General features: G+C 46.9%; 1 long non-coding RNA gene across 1 annotated transcript; it reads left to right on the top strand.

Moving 5' to 3' along the window:
• Positions 1 to 873: 873 nt before the first annotated feature.
• Positions 874 to 18,484, top strand: LOC148182528 (uncharacterized). Its single transcript, XR_015774601.1, has 3 exons — positions 874 to 1,431; positions 1,626 to 1,872; positions 16,495 to 18,484. It is a non-coding gene; the product is annotated as an uncharacterized LOC148182528 (long non-coding RNA).
• Positions 18,485 to 20,627: the final 2,143 nt, after the last annotated feature.

Below are 20,627 nucleotides of genomic sequence, written 5' to 3'. Positions count from 1 at the left end.
CCCTTTTTTTTCCCTCATTTATATAATTTGATCTATTCCATCATTTCCAATTGTTCCCATTTGCCAGCTGTCTGCTAAGTCCAGCCTGGAACAGCTGAAGAGCAGATATTTAATTTTCTTACAAACATACTATTACTCTGTATCGGTTAATCTTTTTAATTTTCCTTGCCCGTCGCTTTCCCCAGCAGCAAGCTCGGCGTGCTCCGTGCTGGGAGAAATGCTGATCGCCGTCCTGCATCCTGCTCCAGAGACCCATCCCTGAGCAGCCGGGGGGGTGTGGACTGGAGGAGGAACGCTGCGAGTCATTATTGATGTACAACTCAAAGAGAAGTTGCTGGGTGTCGCAGGCAGCGAGTGCGGGACTACTGCAAAGAGACACGAGGGGAATTCCCTGCGTGCCCACTGCTGGGCTCCCGCTGTTTGTACAGCAGCAGCAGTGGGCGATTGGCCGGGGAATGTGACAGCCGTCATCAACACGGAATCAAGGAAAAGCTGGAACGCTCTCTGGCAGATCGACACGCCCGGGGCAGGAGCAGCCCCTCGCAGAGATGTTGCGGTGCCTCCCTGGGCCGTGGTGGCTCGCTGGCAAGGTGCCCTGAGGTGCCCTGGGGTCTCAGCACTGTGCCATGGTGGAGGGGACGGCTCATTCCCAGCTCAGCATCGAGTCACACAGGCCGAGGTGGCTCAGCCTCCCCCAGGAGCCGCGCACAGGCTCGGTCTCACAGGAGGAGGTTGTTGATGTTGATTGTGGGCAGGGCCAAGGCTCCGGCTCCTGCCTGTGCCAAAGATGGTTACAGAAAAGAGAGGCTCCTGTTAGGGATATTTTTATCCCTCCTGACACCAAAATGGGTAAGATTTAGCAAAAGGGAATGGAAGAAAATTTCTTTACATACTGCTTAAGCGAGGGACAGCTGTTTCTATGAACTTGTTATAAAATTAAATGTCACAACCTAGGGACTCTTTGCTCCTGGAGATAAAAAGCCCCACAAAGCTATTGGGAGGGAGCCGGTAAAAAGGGCCGTTTTGGCTGTGGCTGTTCTTTGCAGACTCCAGCACATGGAGAAGAGGTCTGATTTTGTAGAATGTTGAAATTAAACTGTAGCTGGGAGGAAATATTCTGTTAGTTTGGGATGCTGCTTCCTGCCTTTCTGTCAGTACGAGGCACTGATTAGGCTCCAACCTCAGCTTCAGCAACTGTATCCTACTGCAGGGCCAGCAGAAATAGTTTATTTTGTATTAAATTATTTGATTGGTGACAGATAGGTGTATGGAGGTCATGGATAATCCTCATCCCATACATGTAGGTCAGAAAGGAAGGACAGGAAAAGTCTTCCTCTTCCTGTAATTTCCTGTACCAGAAATTACCACAGGAGTTGAGCTTGGGCACAGGCAGAGGAGCACTCCAGCTTTGCATGGCTTCTACTTCCCAAAGTAAGCTGAGGGTGTTCAGCAGAACTGCCCACTATGGCTGTGTCTCCCTTCCTTTGTACTCCCACATTCCCACACTGTCCCCAACCCATCTCTCACATTTGGCTTGGCAATGCTCTTCTCTCTGGGCTGCACCCTGGGGATCCCAGGGCTGCTCTGTGGCAGGATTACAAATTGAAATTGAAAACTTCTCTTAGGTGCTGCACCATAGCTGCTTGGAGTTTTTTTGCCTCCTGCAAAGACTCAGTTTTACCTGATGCCCATGGAGGGGCTGCATGAGGCCAGACCTGTGAGCAGTGACCTTCAGCTGCCCAGTGCAGCAGGAGTCAGGTCGTGAGGGATAACTACAGCATGAACAGGATGGCTGCACAAGAGAAAGAAGTACCTGGAAGGCTGATAGAACTCCTGCTGGGCCCAGAGCTCTGGCTCAGTGCTGCTGCACAGGTGAGTGCTGCCTAGTGGGGTGCTGGGCCTTGGGAGTGGGATTTATACCAGGCTGAGTCAGGACTTCCCTCAGGATCCTTTGCCTGTGCCTTGAAGGATGATCAAAGGTAGCAGAAGGGCTTTGGCTTTGGACAACTTGTTACAGTGGTGCTAAAAATACAAGATATTTGCCCAGTTCATAAGTGCTGTGAAAATAGCTTTAATGTGGTAATTCATCATTTAAGAGTGTATCAATTAATGCAAACTCTGATGTATTTATAACTTGTGAACATAGTGTACCAGTGAGGAGAAGTCGATTTCTTGTTTTGAGTTTGTTGTGAAGATATTTGGACGTTATCTTTTGTGCTGCCATGAATATGTGTGGTATTAAGAGCTCCAGGTATTACACAGGTCAGATTTGAAATTGTGTACATCTTATGGGGGTTTTATAGGCATAAAGATTTCAGTCCTCTCACCTACAAATAAAGCTGTAGGTTTATGTGTGTTCTCATGTCACTGATGTAAGGCTTCTTATTTTTGAATATGAAAGGGAATCACTTGCAAAAATGGAAAATAGTGTTGAGATTATTAATATCTAGAGGAAAATGCTGATTGAAGAAGGACATTTTCAAATCAGACCAATGCTTCAGAGCAGCAGCAGAACTATGAACCTGGCAGAAAGAGACATATGCATTTCTATAGCTGTAGCATTTTTCAATACTAATGACGAAAAAGAGGCTTCTCTTTATTTCTGTAATGGTATCTAAACTGGTTCGTTCGAATTAGCTCCATCCACATGTGTTTTGTTTAGATTTATATGCATCAGGTCTAATAGAACCACAATCAATCTGAGTTATGAGGCTCAGTGCTCGCATTACGGAGATTCATGTGCCGAAGTCGGCTCCTAAAACATCAGAGGGAATATACCTGGGAAATGCAGATTTCTGGGACTTGAGTGCCCTCTACTGAAACCGTCCCGGCTCCGGCCCTTCACTGACACCCACAACTTGATTGATGGGTTGCTAAATTGAATTGAAGCCTGCGATTCACAGACCCATTATGAAGGACCCCTCCTTTTAGTCCTCCCCGGTCTCATTCCGCACTCCAACACTCGGGTTAATTCTGGCTCCTGCAGCTCTGCCCCAGCAGATTTCCCGGGTTTAATGGCAGGTTTAGCTACTGTAAGGAGCGTTCCTTTGGCTGTAATCATCTGGGAGCTGCTATGGCATCGAGGGCTGGGCACGGCAGCGCTGCAGGGAGAAGCCGGCTTTGCCCGAGGAGTTCGGGGTCTGCTCGATGCCTTTTCCCGGGAGAGGCATTAATTCCCATCAACTCCCATTAATTCCCATTAACTCCCACTAATTCGGAACAGCCGGGATGAGGTGACGTTGCCGCCGCGCTCCAGCAGCTCTAGCAAAAGCAAACCCCAGCTATCTGCATTTCCCCCCGCAAACCCACTGCAATTTGTGTTACATTTTGCTTGCTGTGGGGCGGGGGAAAGAGGAGAAATTTCCCCTCGGCATTCCATGCGGAAGGGAGAGGCGTTGTAACTGATTTGGAACTGGGGAGGTTTCCCACTTAGATTTTTACCATGTTGATTCTCTAATTAATTCCCGCTGTGACAGCGTGGCTGCTCTGTCCGGGGCAGGGAAATGCGAGGTTTCTGCAATCTGTGAGATTCTCGCGGAAGAATTGTTGCTGCGCTACACCGCATATATTTGTGTTGGAACATACTGTGGTATAATAGCTGGTTTGAAATGTATCCAGTTCTGCTGAATATATTATTGTGCGAGTCAGGATGGGAGAACGCGAGCTCCTGTCAAACCGGGAGCGGCGATGCCTCGCAGGAAGCGGGAGGGAGGGAAGGGACCGAGAGCGAGCTCTGCGCTCCCCGCGCTGCCCGGGCTGGCTGCGGGGAGCTCGGATCGGAGCCCGAGCACGTCAAAAGAGCAGGTGCTGCTCTCGGGAGCAGCTGGCACCACCCCGCCCGCAGCAGCGGGAGCTGGGACCTGGAGGGTCCAGGGACGAGGCTTTGAGACAGGCATGAGATGTAAATTGGCTCTTCCTCCCCACCGTGGTATTTGCAGCACTAATTTTTTGCACTGCCCCTTTCTGGCTGAGCAGACGTGGGGGTGAGACAGGGGCTGTGCTGGGAGTACGCAACCCTTCAAACAGCGGCCAGAGAGGTTTACCAGACCTTCCTGCCTGGAGCTGCTGAGGCTCGTGGAGCCTCTCTGAATGAGATGATAACGAAGGGTGTGAATCTTGTTATTATTTTTAATCAGTTAGGCAGCAGTTTGTGCTGCCCGGGTGTCCCCTGCAGGCTTACAGAGTGTCACACACTTGCCACCAGGGATGTCAGACCCTGCTGCTCCCACCTGGCAGGGCACAGTGGGGACGTGGGGCCGTTGGGTGGTGCGGGGAGGTGGCACTTTGTGGAGATGGTTCAGCCACCCTGTCTCTGGCACTAGGGCAGCTCCATCCCTGCCAGCTCTTGCACAGACCCTGTGGAGCTCTGGGCACCCCTGGCAGGGCCCCTTTGGTCAGGTCCTTCCTTCAAAGGGATCCTGGTCTGGACCTGGAAATGGGCTGGTGCCCCAGGAGTCCGGAACAGACACTTCCCAATGGACAGTCACACCAGGAAGGTGAACATGGCAGGATGCAGAGACCTGCCCAGCCTTTTTGGATGTGATGTGGTGGCTGTGAGCAGGGATGGAGCTTGTCCTGGCACCTGAGAGGTGACAGATCCCTTGGGATTGTGGAATGGAGCCATGTGCATCCCAGCTGATTGTCAGCCTCGTGCAGCAGCAGCTGAATTTGTACAATTGCAGTGTGTCATACAGGCTGAAAAGGGCAACAGGGAGCAAATGACTAAGTAAGACCAGTTAAAATTATTGTCTTTATCACCCCCTGTGTTCATATCTGACAGAAAAAAACTGTTTTGGCCAGTTGTTCCATCAAGGTCTACTTTTTCTGGGCTGCAAGATGATCTCTTTGAACTAGCTGGGTGAAAATACATATTTGTGTTAGACAGCCTTTACATGTGTTTTTCATCCTCTTTCTGCAGAGGTAGGAAATAATTTTTCTTTTTTTTTCCCCTTAAAAAAAAAAGTCCTCTATCTTTAGGATTGGTGGGAGAAGCCATTTGCAACTGATGGGTGTAAATTATGCCTGCTTAGTCAGACAAGAAAATTAGAGACTGCAGAATTAGCCTCTGCTCGCTATTATCTTCGCATGGAACCAGTTTACAAAGAAACTTGGTACGCTCCATGGGGCTCTGCTCAGCTCTCACGTGACATGTTTGTGACCTGTCAGCCTCAGCCTGTGGTCCATTGTCGGGATCCAGCCAGGGCAGCTCCTTTTTCTCGTCAACAAAGGTGCCAACTGGCAGAGCAGAAGGTTGGGCACCTGCCAGCCCGGGAGTGCACAGGGCTCTTTGCTCCCCACATGGCTAATTACCCATGCAAAGATTGGGAGTGAGCTGTTAATACCTTTTTTTTTTTTCCCTTCTGCACATGCAAAGGGCAAGAAAAGATCACGTTATTTCAAATGCCTGATAAATTCCACTTCAGTGGAATTATGCTGGGAATTAATTTGGCCAGCTGCAGCCAGTTGTTTTGCCCAATCCCTGTGAATTCTGGCATGTGTCCTATTCACAGCAAATTTCTTGGTTGTTCCAGCACATTCAAAGGAAGTTTAAGTGTTGGGTGAGAAGCTGGGGGTGGATCTGGGTGTACCTACTGGGAACAAAATCCAGCCTGATGTGCAGGGACAAGGGGGATCCCTGCCTGGAGAAGGGAGTGGGGGTCTGCAGAGAGCATTTCTCCTGTGGCAGTGGGTGCTGGCCACAGGGGATGCTGTGCAAGCCTGAGGAGTGTTAAACGTGTGGAGGCAAAAATTGTGTTTGCTGGAGGAAAATGACCTGACCCTGAGCTAAGGAGGGATCCCATCTTTGGGCGGGGGTGTGGGAGAGCAGGACAGGGAGCCGTGTCCTGCCCTGAGGTGACACAGGGGGCTGGGATTGTCCTTGTGTTCATCTGGCTCCTGCTCCGTGTCGTTACCTGCGACCACCCCCAAGCATCTCCCACAGTCTCAGCTCCAAACCCCAGTCTCTGTAAGGTTTGCAAAGCCCACTTTGTCTGCTGTCCTGCCTGGGTAAGGGCAGAGCAGTTCACAGATGCCTGCTCCTGGCTGTGCCCTGCTCTCTGCTGCAATGGGCAGGAACGAGCCCGGTGCCGGCAGGCCTGGGGGCAGTGCAGAAAACCACCCTCAAATACATCCCTGCTTGCTTTTTCAAGGCTTGTTCGTGGCCAAACTCTGTCCAGTGAAAGCATGGGGCCGGTCTGGCAGCATGCCTGCACGGAGGGAGAACCTCTCCATCAGGCAGCACCACCAGTGCTTCCCTCCCCCCTCAGATCATGGGATGTGAGGAGTCTCTGGAGCGTGGATTTCCAGTGGCCTTGTTTTTAGCTGCTGTGAGACTCCTAAATCAGACCATTGTATCAGTTAAATCTCTTTTATTCCCAGTTGCCAGCGTCTGGGCACCAGGTTAATTTTGGTGTTTTTCAGCTTAGCAAGCAATGAACATGTTCACATCCTTTCCCATGGGAAGGAGATTGTGCAGCACGTGGGGATTTGTAGATTGAAAGGGGAGTGTGGGAGGCTTCCCATGTGTATTACAATTCACAGGAATAAAAATAATGCTGGTTTTAATTTTATTTCTAATCTGATGTTTATTTGGCATTTTAATGGTGGTACGAAAACAGAGAAAATTAATTTCAAGAGATGGAAAACAAACCAGTTTGTAAAAATGTGCTGCACTCTGCTTTTCCTGCTTCTCCCAAGTCACAGCAGTGATTCTGGGGATTGACATGCTGCCAGGGATGGCTGCTGCTGAAGGGAGACACCTTTCCCTCCAGCACTGCCACTGAGCACCCTAGGCAGCTGCTGACATCCCCACGAGGAGAAGCTGGAAGATGACGTGCCTCAGGCCAAGTTGAGGGTGGCTTTTTTAGGAAACCATTTCCAGACGGTTCCTTATGGCAGTGCAGCAGATGTAGGGCTCAAAGATCCCCCAGCAGAGGCTCTGGAGGCCTCATACGGGACATTTTCTTCTCGTGACTCTAAATTGGAAGCTAAAACCCTTAATTTTTTGCTGCTGTTCCTATGTGTTGTTTCTGTTTGGTGATGAGGTAGAAGAATAATACATTTAAGCAGCTCTCAGCGCAAGCAAAATGAAGCTGATGTGGCTTTATTTTACACAGTGTACACAAAAAGTCTTCACTAGATTGTATCTGTGCACAGCCTTCCGTGGTGGGAGTGTGACTTGCATATTGAAACTTGGCGTGAAAATCCTTTGGAAAAATAACGAGCCTCTCTTCCTAGTTTATTTCCATAATTTTTCCATGAGAGGCGTTTGGTATTTTTCAAATGTAAAGGAAAAGTCAGATTTGTGTCCAGTAAGCATCCAATATTTAAAGTATTTGTACACAGAGAAGCACTTTGTGTTGGCTTTTTACAGTATAAAAGAAAAAAGAAAAAAAGCACAATTTTGCATAACTATTTTTGGTTTATAAGCATTCCCTGGGGGAAGGGAGAGAAAGGTCTTGCCAAAATTATATGTGTTCAGCACAATTTTAGTTTTATTTTTTTATCCCCAAGGCATTTCAGTGTATCCAAGACTCGACTGGGGGTGTGATGCCCACTCTGTCCAGGACAGGGGGAGGCTGATGCTGGACTGGGCTGAGTGGCCATTTTTTAATAAATGAAGGGTAAAATCACACGTAATTCATCCCTTAGCACTTATTTCTACATCCCAGCTAAGACACCAGGGGAGTCAGGTGCCTTTCTGCATTGACTGAAAGCAAAAATATCTCTGTCCAGAAAAGCCATCACAATTCTCATATTTCAGTGAGCCTGAAAGTGGAGGTGAGCAAAATATCGCAGCTCTGCCCTCCTGGGGTTCAGCCACTTCCTGCGGGCAAATGTGGCCTGGAGAGAGGCAATTACACACCTTCATGTGGCAGTTTAAAGATCAAGTACGGAGCAGTTTGACTAGAGATTAAATATAAAGATACCCATTTATGAATTGAGAAAAGAGAAGGAAAAACCCTCCGAGTAGATTAAAGTCTTGCAGAACTGACTAATAAATCAGCAGCTGGTGGAGCGTGGCAACCTTGTCTGCCACTCTGGAGGGACTGAGGACAAGTTTAATAACGCTTTACATTTCAGAGGCTGAATGAAGAGCAAGCAAAGAGAGAGCAGCACACCCACTGGCTGAAGGCGGTGGAGAGGGACTCAGGAAGGGATTGGGGGGTGGGCATTGTGACCCCCAGGGCTCCCCATGATACCTTAGGAATTTTAGCTTTTATAATTTTCATATTTTTGATATTCTTCAGATATATTTGTAACCCTGCAGTTCTTTAGTGTGTAACTCCAAACTCCACACACAGTGTGAGCTGCTGCTTTCCCATTTGGGTCAGACACAGCAATTCCTCTCCAGGCCTGGCAATCAAGGACACCTCACTGCCTCAGGCCCCCAGAGATGGAAACAAAAGTGAGTTGGGGGCAGCAAACTTGGGGTGAATGACTTCATTACCTGAAGCTGGAATTGGGAGATTCACCCCAATATGCAAATGGCCCAAACTTATAAAAGTGTGAAACCCTTGACCCGTGGTCCATTTTGGGTGCAGCTCCTGGTGGGCTTTGTCTGCCCAAAATGTCCCTGGAGGCCTTTCAATAAATAGAACTGCTTTTTATTCCCTGAATTTTGTCTGGCTTCTGTTTTTAGGTAACCCAAATGAGACATCACCGTCATGTAGGCACCGGGCTTGGGCTGGGCCTCCTGCATGGAGGAGAGGAATGCCGAGGGCATCTGGGATTTAGGGACAAAGCTCAGAGCTTTTCTGGCTCGTTCTTTGTGCTACAGTGAGGAGCAGTGATTACCCTGAACCATCCTAGGGCAGACAGCCCCTGCCCAGGGCTCAGAGCCACTGAGAGGGAGGGAGACACTGAAATGTGTTTTCCTTGCATGGAGGAAGACACTGGGATGTATTTTCCTTGCAATACTCAGGTTTGTTAGTGCAGGACTTCTCTGAGGCATAGCCTTCCTTTTAGTGCTGGGCTTTGGAGCAGGTGTGAAGGGACATCCCTGTCCCCAGATGTGATGCCAGACAGGTCTGCATGGGTGTGCACTGGGTACAGCTTGGGAAGCACATGTTACCCTGGTGGGAGATGGATCTTTCCAAGCAGCTGCAGTGCCATGAGGTAAGACAGGTCATGTACTCCAGCAGCAGCCTCTTGCTTTTCCTGTGTGCTAGCTTCCAGCAGCCGAGCCTCCGGGGCCAGAAGCCTGCGGGATTGATTGCTGGCTCAGGGAGCGAGCAGCTCGAGGTGAAGTCAAGGGTGATCAGCCTCAGCCAGACAGTCAGCTCCCAGGAGATGTTGTGTGCCAAGGGTACCTCTGTCTATAAATTGCTTTAGATGTTTGAATATAGACCTCTTGTAAACTCAGGCACTGCACAGGACACTTGTGTCCTCGCTCTGCCATCATGCTCTCAATCATTATCTGTTCTTCAAGGTCATAAGGAGAGCCCGTAGTGATCTAGAATTAAATCAAATTTGTTTGACTGCTGCATTTTTTGTCTTGTCTTTGCACACAGTTTTCCCAGTTTTCTGAATGCTTTTCTGTCGTGTCTTGTGGGGAGCTCCTGGCTCCAGCTCGGTGCTGACACATCAGGCGCCTCCCAAGCAACGCGCAGACACAACTGGATTATTTCTGCAGGGTGCTCGTAGAATCTCCTCCAAGAGGGAGCACGGTGCTGAGAGCCGCTGGCAGGCAAAGCACTCAGGCCCCCATTAAAAACAGCAGAACAAGTTTAATATCTGGATGGCAGGGAAGCTTGCATCGTCAGCAGTGTTTGATCCAAGTTTTCAAGGCAAAATTGAAATCATTCTTCACCAGGCTCAACCCATTGATCTTTAGAAAAGAGCACTTGTAAATAAGCTCCTTGAGAACGTGTCACCCTCTTTCCCCTCCAAAGCTACTCCTCTGTGAGAAGGGCAATCCCTGAGGATGCTCCAAAAGCAAGGAGGAGGACAAGCAGAAATGGCTTCAGGGAATTTCTCTCTCTCCAGGCCACCATTGCATTCACACATCACATGCTCCAGATCACAAGCTGTTAATAAGGAAAAGCACTGATGCTCTTGTTTCTCCTCTCCCAAGAAGGGCTGGGTTACTTTCCTAAGCACTTCGTCCTCTCTGCTGTTGGAGCAGGGCAGGACTGGCTGCACATCCATGGTCTTCTTTGGGTGCCAGGGTGACTCACATCCAAAAAGTGATTTGGTTGGCTTCTGGTGCAGGAGCTTTGTCCCACAGCATCCATGCTCTTCTTCTCCTTACGGCCATAGCTTTCCGTATCCTGCCTCAGTGAGGAATCCTTCCTGCTTCCTTTAACTTGCAGTAATCTTGTTTGTGCTGTTCCTCACTCAAGTTCTTCTGAGTGCACAGGTGCCTGCAGGCAGCCTCGAGGGCTCTACTCGTCCTCCCTTATTCACATCAAGAATTTATTTTTTCCACCTGGCAAAGCAGTGGCCAAGGCCCCACCTCTCACTTTTTGGCAATTATTGGAAATTACAAAGCACTTGAACAAAGTCCCACCAGCACTTCCCCTCTGTCCAGCAGCAGCCACCACATCCTGTTCTCCAAATCCTCATCTCTTTTTGTACACCCCAAGGAAACGCAGCCCATGGGAGGCACTTGGGGTGCTGTGCTGCAAATCAGAGGGAATAGAAGGGAAGTGTTCTCCTTGCTTTGGGCATGGTGCTGTGGGGATTTGGCTCTGAGATCTGGATGCAGGTTCACCTTCTCTCAGTGCTGATCCCATTCTATCTCCTCTCAGAGTTGCTTCAGTACAGCCTTTGGGGCAGAATGAATGATCCTCTTGTCTTAGGATTGATCAGATGTTTTTAGGAATATTTTCAGTTGAAAGGAGAAGCAGCTAATGTTAGATTTGCTCTAAGCATGAGATTTCCCTGGCAGCGTTGGATATATTTAGGGCATCTGAATGCCAGAGAATTATAAAGTATTTTTCGGGTTTTTTGACTTCCTCACAAAATGAAACACAACAATCCCTTTCAGCATCTTATAAACTGCACTTGAAAAATAGCAAACTTTCCCATTAATTTTTTATTTTTGAATTAGCCCCTGGTAAACCTTGAGATGGCTTGAGGTTGAAACAGCTGGGGGAGCATGGGGCTCCCCTGCATGGTGTAACTGTGCTGGTGTGACGTTACTGGTGTGACTGCCACCAATGTCTGATGGAGTTGCTGCCACCAACATGGCCACATGTGGGACGTGATGGTGCAAGAGGCTGAGCGCTTCAGATCTGATCTTCAAGTACCTTTAACTTCTGGAAGCTAATTCATTAGTACCAAGTTAAGAACGGGTTTAAATGATTTGCAGAACTGAACCCAGCCAATGTGATTTTCAGATTAGATACATTTCCACTGGTCTTTTTCCTTAGATTTACTGGATTTCAAACAGGTTTGAAGGGATTCTGTGGCAGTTGCTGTGACCTACTTCAGAGCAGAGTCTGGTGAGTCTGTCCCACAGCTTTGTGCTGGCTGACAGTGTCTCTCTAAATGCAGACCTGGCCACTTGAATGTAATTTTCCTGTTAGGGGAATAAAAAATAAGCAGGGTTGTGTAAATGGGGAAAATTCACAGGAAAACCATCTTTTAACAGTGGCAGACATCAAACCCCTGTTCCACCCTGAAGGAGCAGGATGTTTCCTCTCCCTCCCTCCTCATCTTTTATGGACAAATCAGCCTGACCAGGGACAGAGCCAGGACTGTACTTAACAAATACCTCAGTTTTAGATTTGATTTGAACATAGCATTTGAATGCATATTGTTCCAAAATAAACATATTCCAAATTTCCTATTGATCCAGAAGGGCTGCCTGAGGTGGATTGGGAGTTGGAGAATGTTTGTATTGGGGGAAGCAGCTCTAATTTTTTTTTTTTTCAAGCCAAGCTATGTCTGTATCTGACAGTGAAAACAGTCACGGGGCATTTTTCACAGTGAGGTAGAAGAGACAGCGATGCTGATGTGGGAGAGGCTGTTCTGGCACAGCTCCCACTGTGCCTGGGATGGCTCTGGGGACACTGGGCTCCCCAGTAAGGGGCAAAGGGAGTTTTTGAGCCCAAATTTGTGGGGTCAGAGGCAGCTGGAGTGTCACTAGAGGACACAGAATGATTCACACAAACACATCTCAGTGGTGTGATAGAAAAAAGAGAGTTTTTATTTTCTTGACTCCAGTATTTATAGATTCTTGACAATGACCAGAGATTGGATAATTAAGTTACTACCTTCCCAATCACACTGGTCATGTGAAACATCCATCAAAAGACGTTTCTAAGAAGGAATGTATAAACTTCTATGTTTATAGTTACTTTCCTGGGAAAGTGCCTAAAAACTATGAAAACAAAATCAGCTTATTTTTCAGAGTGACATCTCACCCTTTCTTCATTAAAAAATAAAAAGGAAATGAACAGAGAAAATGAACAGTATTTTAAACAATCAAAAGTAAAATAACAAAGGAAGTTAACCAATATTCTAAACAATCAGAAGGCTCTAGTTTCAGGGTGATACTGGAGCGCAGCCAAAGGCAGCTGGGATGGGGCCCAAGGCAGAGCCTGACCCAGTCTGGCTTGCTCAGGGCTTGGCCAGCCCTGGAACCTCAGCAGGTCTGCCAGGACTCAGGGCAGGAGAACCTCTGGTGCTTCTGGAAGCCTTGAGGAGAAGGGAGACGTGTAACAATCCGAGTGTGTGGATCTGGGGAAGCACAGGCAGGAGGGGAAAGAGAACAATACATTATTTGGAAATTAAGTCATCTTTAATGAGGCACTTCAAAAATAGCTTTGTCACTTTTACTCACAAAGGAAGTCATTGTGGCAAAATTACCTGCTCATCTTGTGCTGGCTTCCCACCATGCTGTGCCTCCAGTGGAAAGGGACTTGAAAAGCTCTGTTTTTTTCTTGGAAAGCCAATGCTGTGTTTGTGGGGGTGTGTTTGTAATCAATGGGGGCTCGTAGCTAATGGATTTGAAAAGTTTAGAAGCCAGCAACAAACTGAAGACATTAATAACTGTTGCTTCCAAGTCAATGGGATTGATTAGCAAATTCCCTTTATTTCTGAGTGATCATTGTAGAAAAGTGGAAAGCAAACCGATAGTGAGAGATGTACCTGCAAGCAATAACACATGATTGCAGGCTGGGCCGCAGAGCCTGGGCTGGTGACACAACAGATCATTCATAGTTGTCAGCCAAATTGCCCAGCTGGTATTGAGCTTTATAAAATGAACCATAAGAAGAATTTCATATCGATTTTTGTTTCATTAGAAACAATATAAGGCTGCCTTAAAGAACCAAGAACAGACTGCAATTGATTCCCTTTCCTTTTGAGCAAATTCTAGTAGAATTTGATATTGGTTATTAATGTAGGATTTATGAATGCTTTTCCCCTCTCTTTCACATCTCTGTTGTTGTAGGAGAGATTTGAAGGAACAGGACCTGAATTAGAACTTCAGGAAAATTGGTACCATGGAATACAAAGTCTATTGAAACTTGATATTTCACTGATCCTGTAGAGAAGAGTAAAAAATTAAATCCAGAGTCCAACATAAAGCTTACAGGCCAGGGACTAGTGATTCCTGGCAGGTAGGCAAGATGTGCTGCTGCCAGCTCTGCAATTCATTTCTGCTTCTCTGCCAAATATTGGGATTATCACCAGTTCCTCCTCACTGTCCTTCCTCTGCTGTAAAGGTATTGTTATTAAGCCATTTATTTATGAAACATTAGGCCTGCATTTGCAAAGAGAGAGTTCAGATGTTTAGTTCCTAAGTGATCATTAGGCCTTAAGGTGAAAATGTCCTTTCTGTGACAGGACCTGTGTTTCTCTGGTGTTGGTTTCATGGGGTTTGTGAGTCCTCAGCAGACCAGGGCTCCTTCCTGAGGCAGACAGAGGTGTTCCCTCCCCAGTACCAAAAGATTGTCACTGCATCCACATGTAGGATTAAGCTTCTGTTTTCTTCTAAACAGATCTATTTGCTCTTCCATTCCCCCACATCAATGACAAAAAATACACAGTCCCTCATCCATGAAGGTTACACATCCATCCTTCCTCATCAGAGGCACAGGCAAAGCCTGTAAGACCTAATGTTATTTAATGTCCTTCTTACATGGAAATGAGATGTAATCACCCTTCCACAGGTGAGGTATTCTGAGGGGATTCATTTCACATAATTCTACATTCAGCTGGTTCAGTGTAGATGTTTTGTGCTGGCTCTGAGGAGGGGGAGGCTGGGTGGGGTCTGGCCAGGTGGGCTGAGCACCTGTGGGTGAGCATTACCCCTTTTTGAGCTTCCTGCAAAGGCTCAATGAGGCTAGAGAGCCATGCACAGCACTGGTGTTTGAGTAAACCAAAGCAAAATTTTAGTCACTCTGACAGTGTTCGTGTTCTCCTTGCCAAACATTCCCCTGCTGCCAAAAGCAGTATGGTGTGAAACCAGATATTATCTCCTCTCCTGGCATCACCTGCAGGGTGATGTGGCCCTGCTTGAGGGGAGCCACTTGCACCTGCCATTGTGCTGGAGATCAGAGACTTTTTGGCCAGTGTGGGCATTATCTGGTGCCACATCCACCGCCAGTCCTTGGGGATATCAAATTCCAAATCTAGAATAACATCTGTGTGCTTCTGATATCCTGGAATACCAGATGTGCTTCAGCTCAGCCCTGTGAGCATCAGGTTCTCCCAGAGTGCTGGTTTGTAGGGGCTGGTTATTCACACCCTCCTGTTAATGGCAAAGATTTCAAATAATCGCAGGATCAAAATTACTCACAAACACGTCAAGGCCTGAAGTTGCCGCAAGCTGGTCAGATTTACATAGATCATGTGGCTAAATAATTGGAGTTGAGCAGATTAGTGTGCCTCTGATGAAACCATCTGAATGTGCCACGGACTTGTGCCAGGGCATTATGAAAGGTGGAAAATCCACATTTGCTGCCAGTGACATTCAAGTGACAGTGAAAGCTGTTGCATTGATAGGTGCTAAAAACCAAAAGATTAAAGATGTAAGACTCTTGTCAGGACCCCAGGAAGAAAAGATACATCAGGAAAAAACTACGTATCTCTGATTTTTATGCATTTGTGCAATGATTTTGGCCCTAGGAAGGGTGTGTGTGTGAGCTGGAGCAGCTTGTGTGGGGGTCAGGACTCAGACTATGAGCAGCAGCTCACCGTCTCAGGCCGGTGCAGATGTGCTGATGTTCCTGTGGTTATCGTGGCTCTGGCATCTCCACAGATCCAGAGACGCACACAGCATCATAGCAGAAATCTATTAGCATAAATTACTGACAAATTCACCTCAAAAGCCAAGCCCCAGCTCCATGATTAAAAATAGTGACAGAACTTCAAAGGGGCAATAGGCATGATTTATTTTTAAGATAATGTGGATAATTTCAAGTACCAAAGGAAATGCTTATGCTGCTTTCTGTTGTGATCTGCATAATCTGCTGTGTCCAGCTAAGATTAGATAAAAGTCAGTGCAGGATCTTTCTTCCTTTCCAACATTAACTATTTGACTTATCTTTATTCAGAGATGAGCTTGCAGAGCTTAACATGCAGGATGCTCTGGGCCCTGCTTTCAGATAAAACTTTTTTGGGGGGTTTATTGTTTGATGTTTTCCTGCCTGTGCTGCTCGTGGTTGTCCATGTGAGCGCTGGGAGCTGGGCAGGTGCCTTGGAAGAATCATGGGATGGTTTGGGTTAAAAGGGACCCTAGGGATCGTACAGTCACAAGGATGCCTTGGAGAGGCTGCCTAGAACAGAGGCTAGGCAAGAATAAGAGAATAAAAGTGGATATTTATTAAAGGCCTTCAATAAATTTACCTTGAGCAGTCAAAGCCTCACAGAGGCTGCACCCAAACTGGAAGATGGTCACAAATTTTTCAGACAACTATAAGTTTGGCTCATTTCCATATCAGGGTTAATCCTCCAATTAGAGCTTCAGGTAATGAAGTCAGACACCACCAGTTTGCTCCCCCCCAGTTCAGTTTTGTTTATACTTTTCAGGATCTGAGGCTGTAGGGTGTCCTCGGATCTCAGGCCCAGGGGGATTGTTTTGTCTGACCACAATGTGAAGACAGTTAACAACAGTTTATATGGAGTTTAGAGCTAAGCATTAAGGCAGTAGAGAATTTGAAAAATATAAAGGCTAAAATCCTAAGGCATCTTCAGGCCCCAGCCATGTCTGCGGCAAGTGGTGTGTGTGGTCACATCCCAGCTGGCCAAGGGATTTGGCCAAAGATCCAGCTTTGTTCTCCCTGTCTGTTTGCATCCAAAATTTTCTTTACTCACACCGGGTGCAAACGAGCTTTCCATGCAAACATCAGCAAAGCTCATTTGCAGTGTGCCAGGCATCTTTAAAAGTCCATTTTGTTTCATCAGGCTTTTAATTCTTTGCAAATTACTCAGGCTCAAAAGGAAGTAAATGCTGCTGTAGAACTGACACGATCTGGGGTCTCTTTTCCTGCACTTAATCCACTTTTGGTTCTAATCTCATGGCAATCTTTCTTGTTCCAGGTGCTCTGGGAACACACTCGTGGCGCTGGTCTGTTCCCACACCAGGAACCTCCCCCATGCCACAGGAACTGCAGAACATTGGGACAGCACTAAACAATTTCCAAGTTCCTGCAGGATGGGCTCCAGTGATGATGAGCTGGGCTCTACCTGCGCTCTGGTTTTATGCTCCAATTTTGTTTTATCCCATTTGTATGGTAGAATCCTTCAAAACAAAGCAAAAAAGTACTTTCAGGAATAGTCAAACCCCAGACAAGAGCATTCCCTTGCGCCTCAGCTGTGCAGGCAGCCCAGCCCCTCCCAGAGCAAGCCCTCCTCATCCTTCCACTCTTTCTCTTTGCAGTTTTTAGTGGTCGCAGAGGGAAGATCAATGTGTTTGGTGTCAGGGCACGACAATGGCTGTGTGTTCAGGCCATGATATTGACAGCTTGGCTGCTTTTCTTGTGTCGTCTCTACTTCATTTATGAAAACTGCCACAATTATCCCCTTGTAGTCATTTTGGGAATGGCAACAGCTTGAAAAGAAAGCAAAATGGGTACACCTGATTGAAAGAAAACACTTTAAATATTGAGCAATTTTTTCTAAATTGTTCAATATTTTCAGTTTTGTTCAATTTTCTATCTGCTTCGGCACTTAGCATCTGCACAGCTGTTTTGTACGAGCCTTAACAATCGACATTTTACATTGAGAGCATTTAGAGCAGCAAAAATGAAGAAAGGTTCATCCTCCACACCCTTTCCCACTGTTCTGCATCTCTCCTTCCATGTTCTCTCAGGCAATTGCTAAACCTTTAAATCTGTCTTTCCCCCCCATCCACACAGTTCTGCCCAGCCTAATTGTCAGTCTGTCTTTCATTAAGCCAACTGCAGACTTTTGATCTACTCCTTTGGAAGAGCTTTTGTGCTCAGCATTTGAACGAGCCAGTCCCCTGTTTACAAGATTTACATCAAAATAAGGTTTCTGGAAAAGAAAATGCAGCTTAGCAAAATAAAAAATTGTGCAAAGCCCCTGGAGAACTAATTCATCTGCATCTCAGCAATAATAGTAATAATAAAAAAATAGCATGAGACAGGCTGGCTTGGCAGTGTGGAGCCGCAGTAGTGATGGGGTGTTCTCTGTTCTCTAATTTTTGGGTGCCTGTTGAAACAGCTGCCCGTCTGTAGGATCAAGGTGCTGTACCTCTGTGCCTCTTTTTGTCTGGAAAATTTGTCACTCTGATGGGTTTTGTATTGAGGTGGCTCCCCAGAGCCCTGAGCTGGAGGAAAGCCCTCGGGTAGGGGGTTCCCAGCCCTGCTCTGCTCTCTGGGGATATGCTCAGTTCTGGAGCGAGGAAGTGCTCCTTGTGCCCTTGTTCTAAACACACACCCTGTCACTTAGGGAAAAATCAATTTAGGAGCTGACAAAAACTGAAGGAAACTGCAGCAGTTAATTAATAGCCCCGTGTCTCACACAGTTGGCTCCAACAGCAGACTCCAGTGTTGGAGCTAATTGGGAAGTCACGCCAGATCGTATCCTATAGAACAAGTTCATGTTAATGAGCAATTTCTGTATTCAAGGGTAGTTTTTATTCAATTTCTAGTACTTTATTTTGACTAGCAAGTCAAATATTCTTGAAATATCAAAACAATCTTTGTAGCTGTGTAAAAGGATCATGGCGATGTCATTAAAACCCAGCCCAGCTTGAGCTGGATGCTGGCAAAACAACTTCAAAAGTATCTGTTACTCCAGGGGAAGGGGACTGTGTTCTCTCAGGATGAAAGGATCCACTGGAGAATAGTTTAAAGGCAGGCCTGGTCCCAGGTGCAGGGAAGGTTGCCTGGTGATCCTGCCTGGATCCAGCCTGAGAATCTGAGGGTAGATTTGGGAGAGCCTGTGAGTGCTGGGGATGGCCCCTGAGGTCACACAGACCTGAATGTTGCCTCTGGGACGGAGAGTGGGAGCAGCAATCTTCTGTGCAGAGGATTTGGTGTTCTCCCATGTGGAGGGACCCACAGACATCTCTGGGCAGCTGTAAAACAGGGGAAATGCTTGTTTTAGAGCATGGAGGTCTTGGCTACTGGATAATGTAGAGGACCATGGATGGGAAGGGATGGAGGATGTCCTTGGGTGGCAGATAAGCAGGAAATTCCTGACACTTTACCACAGCTGGAAGTACAGACAGTGGGAATTGTCAGTCTGCACATACATATTTTTATATTTCTATAAATATACATAATTTTTACTTTTAGTTTTTCTCCATACATCCACTTTTGCTGTTGTTGCAAGCAGGAGTGACAGGACTCAGTTTACCTCAATTTTTAATTTCTTTTTTTATTAAAGTTGTGAAAATGGCACTAATGATGAGAGACAAGGAGATTCTGGAGGACTCGTGATGGAGAGTCCACATTACATCATTCAAAGCTGTGTCACTCGAGGTCTGACAGAGCAGCCAACAAGTAGAATAAAAAAATTAATTTTGTGTTGGGTTATGGAGAATGGGATTCTTTGCATTCCTTCCTTATTTTGGGATTTATGCTTGGTTTTCTTCCTGGAGTGTCCCTTGGATTTTAGGAAGAGTAGGGCTGTTATTTAGTGGCTTTTCTTGCCCCAGTAGAGAAGGGGAATGTCAGACAGGTTAATTCAACAGCCCTATAGGATGAAACTCTTCTGAAAAACTGTTATGGAATTTGGGCTTAAATTTCCTCATCTGGCAACATTCCTGTATCCTTGGAGAGCTCAGCTCTGGGATCCCTCTCCCATGGCAGATAAATGTGTCTTTAATTTGGGGGTGGAGGCATTACAAGGTGGTCAGGATGAGTGTTACAGGTCAACAAAACCTTTTGTTTATGAGGCAGTGGACCAAAACCCCAGAGGTGTGAGAAGCCAATGCAGAATCTTCATTTTCCCCAATATTTATCTAGCCATGGCAAAACCCTACTCACATCAGCCATGAACAGTTGTGCAGTTCTGCCAGAAGGTCACTGTGCAGTGAAAGTGCAACACAAACTATTTTTGCATATTAACAAAAAAAAAAAAAAAAAAGAAGAGAGAGATTTTTCTTTTTGCATGCAATTTTTAAGAAGCAGAGAGCAAAGAGCCATAAAGTTTCCTTTTATAGATGGAGGAGACAGCAGCAGAATATGCTAAAATGAGTGAGGAAAACCCAAGGTGACACGTAATTTTAGCAATAATAAGCAGTGGCAAAACTCCTCTTGTTAAAGACCTAAGGCAAAACTGTGCAGTGTGTGTGAATTCTGGAGCTGAGAACCACAGGGAGCGAAGGGAGACAGGGTAAGACACCTTGAGCAGGATTCAAAGAGCCAGGCTTTAATTTTAGGGATGAAGAATTTGAGTAGCTCTGCTAAGGAATGAATGAGTAATGCCTGTTACAGTGGGATGAGCCATTCTGCTCCTCAGGTTCGCACAGTGGGAATTCTCTGGATAAGGTGAGGCTGCTGCTGGGCTGCAGCCCCTGGCGCAAGGCTCTCCAGCTCATGACCCCTGAGCATCCCTGCTTCTCAAAGCATGTCTGAGCCATCTGAGGCAATTTCCGGTATTGGAAGGGCTGGGAGGGAGCTGCTGACTGTGACTGCAGCATGGAAGTGCTGGAGTTCTGTTTATGTGCTGCTTTTTGGGTTCAGGCAGAGACAGCTCTTGAGGGGCTAGTCCAGCCAAATTATCCTCCAGGCTTCTGGAGACAGAATCTGCCACCTCTCATCCTAAAACCTTGCAGCCTGTGGATTAGGGGAGAAGTTGGCTCAGAATTGGAGCTGACAGGTAGAAGGCATTCAGAGTGAGGTGTTCTCTATAGCAGGTGACCAGCTAGCAGCTCTATGTCCCACCTCAGCTTCATTTGGCAGAAATGCCCTCTGAAACCCCAGCTGTAGAGTAAGAAGAGACAGAATTTATTTTACAGGCTCAGAGGTGGAGCACTGTAATTCCCACCTTGTGCTCAGCTCCAGTGCATAGGGGTGCAACCCCTGGGGCTGGGGGGGTGTTGGTGGAGTGGGGGTCATGTAATCCCCCCCTGCTCCAAACATCAGCTGGCTGGGGGAACAGAGCCCTGGCTGCTTCGTGCTGTAATCCTCACCAGTTCCCCTTCATTCACTGTAAATTCTCCTGACTGAATGTTTCCAGAGGGATGAGGGCTCCTTCGA

This window comes from Pseudopodoces humilis, chromosome 27 (genome assembly GCF_049639895.1).
Source record: "Pseudopodoces humilis isolate 2021_Gansu_Grassland_sample_001 chromosome 27, ASM4963989v1, whole genome shotgun sequence".
Lineage (NCBI taxonomy): Eukaryota > Metazoa > Chordata > Aves > Passeriformes > Paridae > Pseudopodoces > Pseudopodoces humilis.
This window is presented reverse-complemented; position numbering and strand designations above follow the sequence as displayed.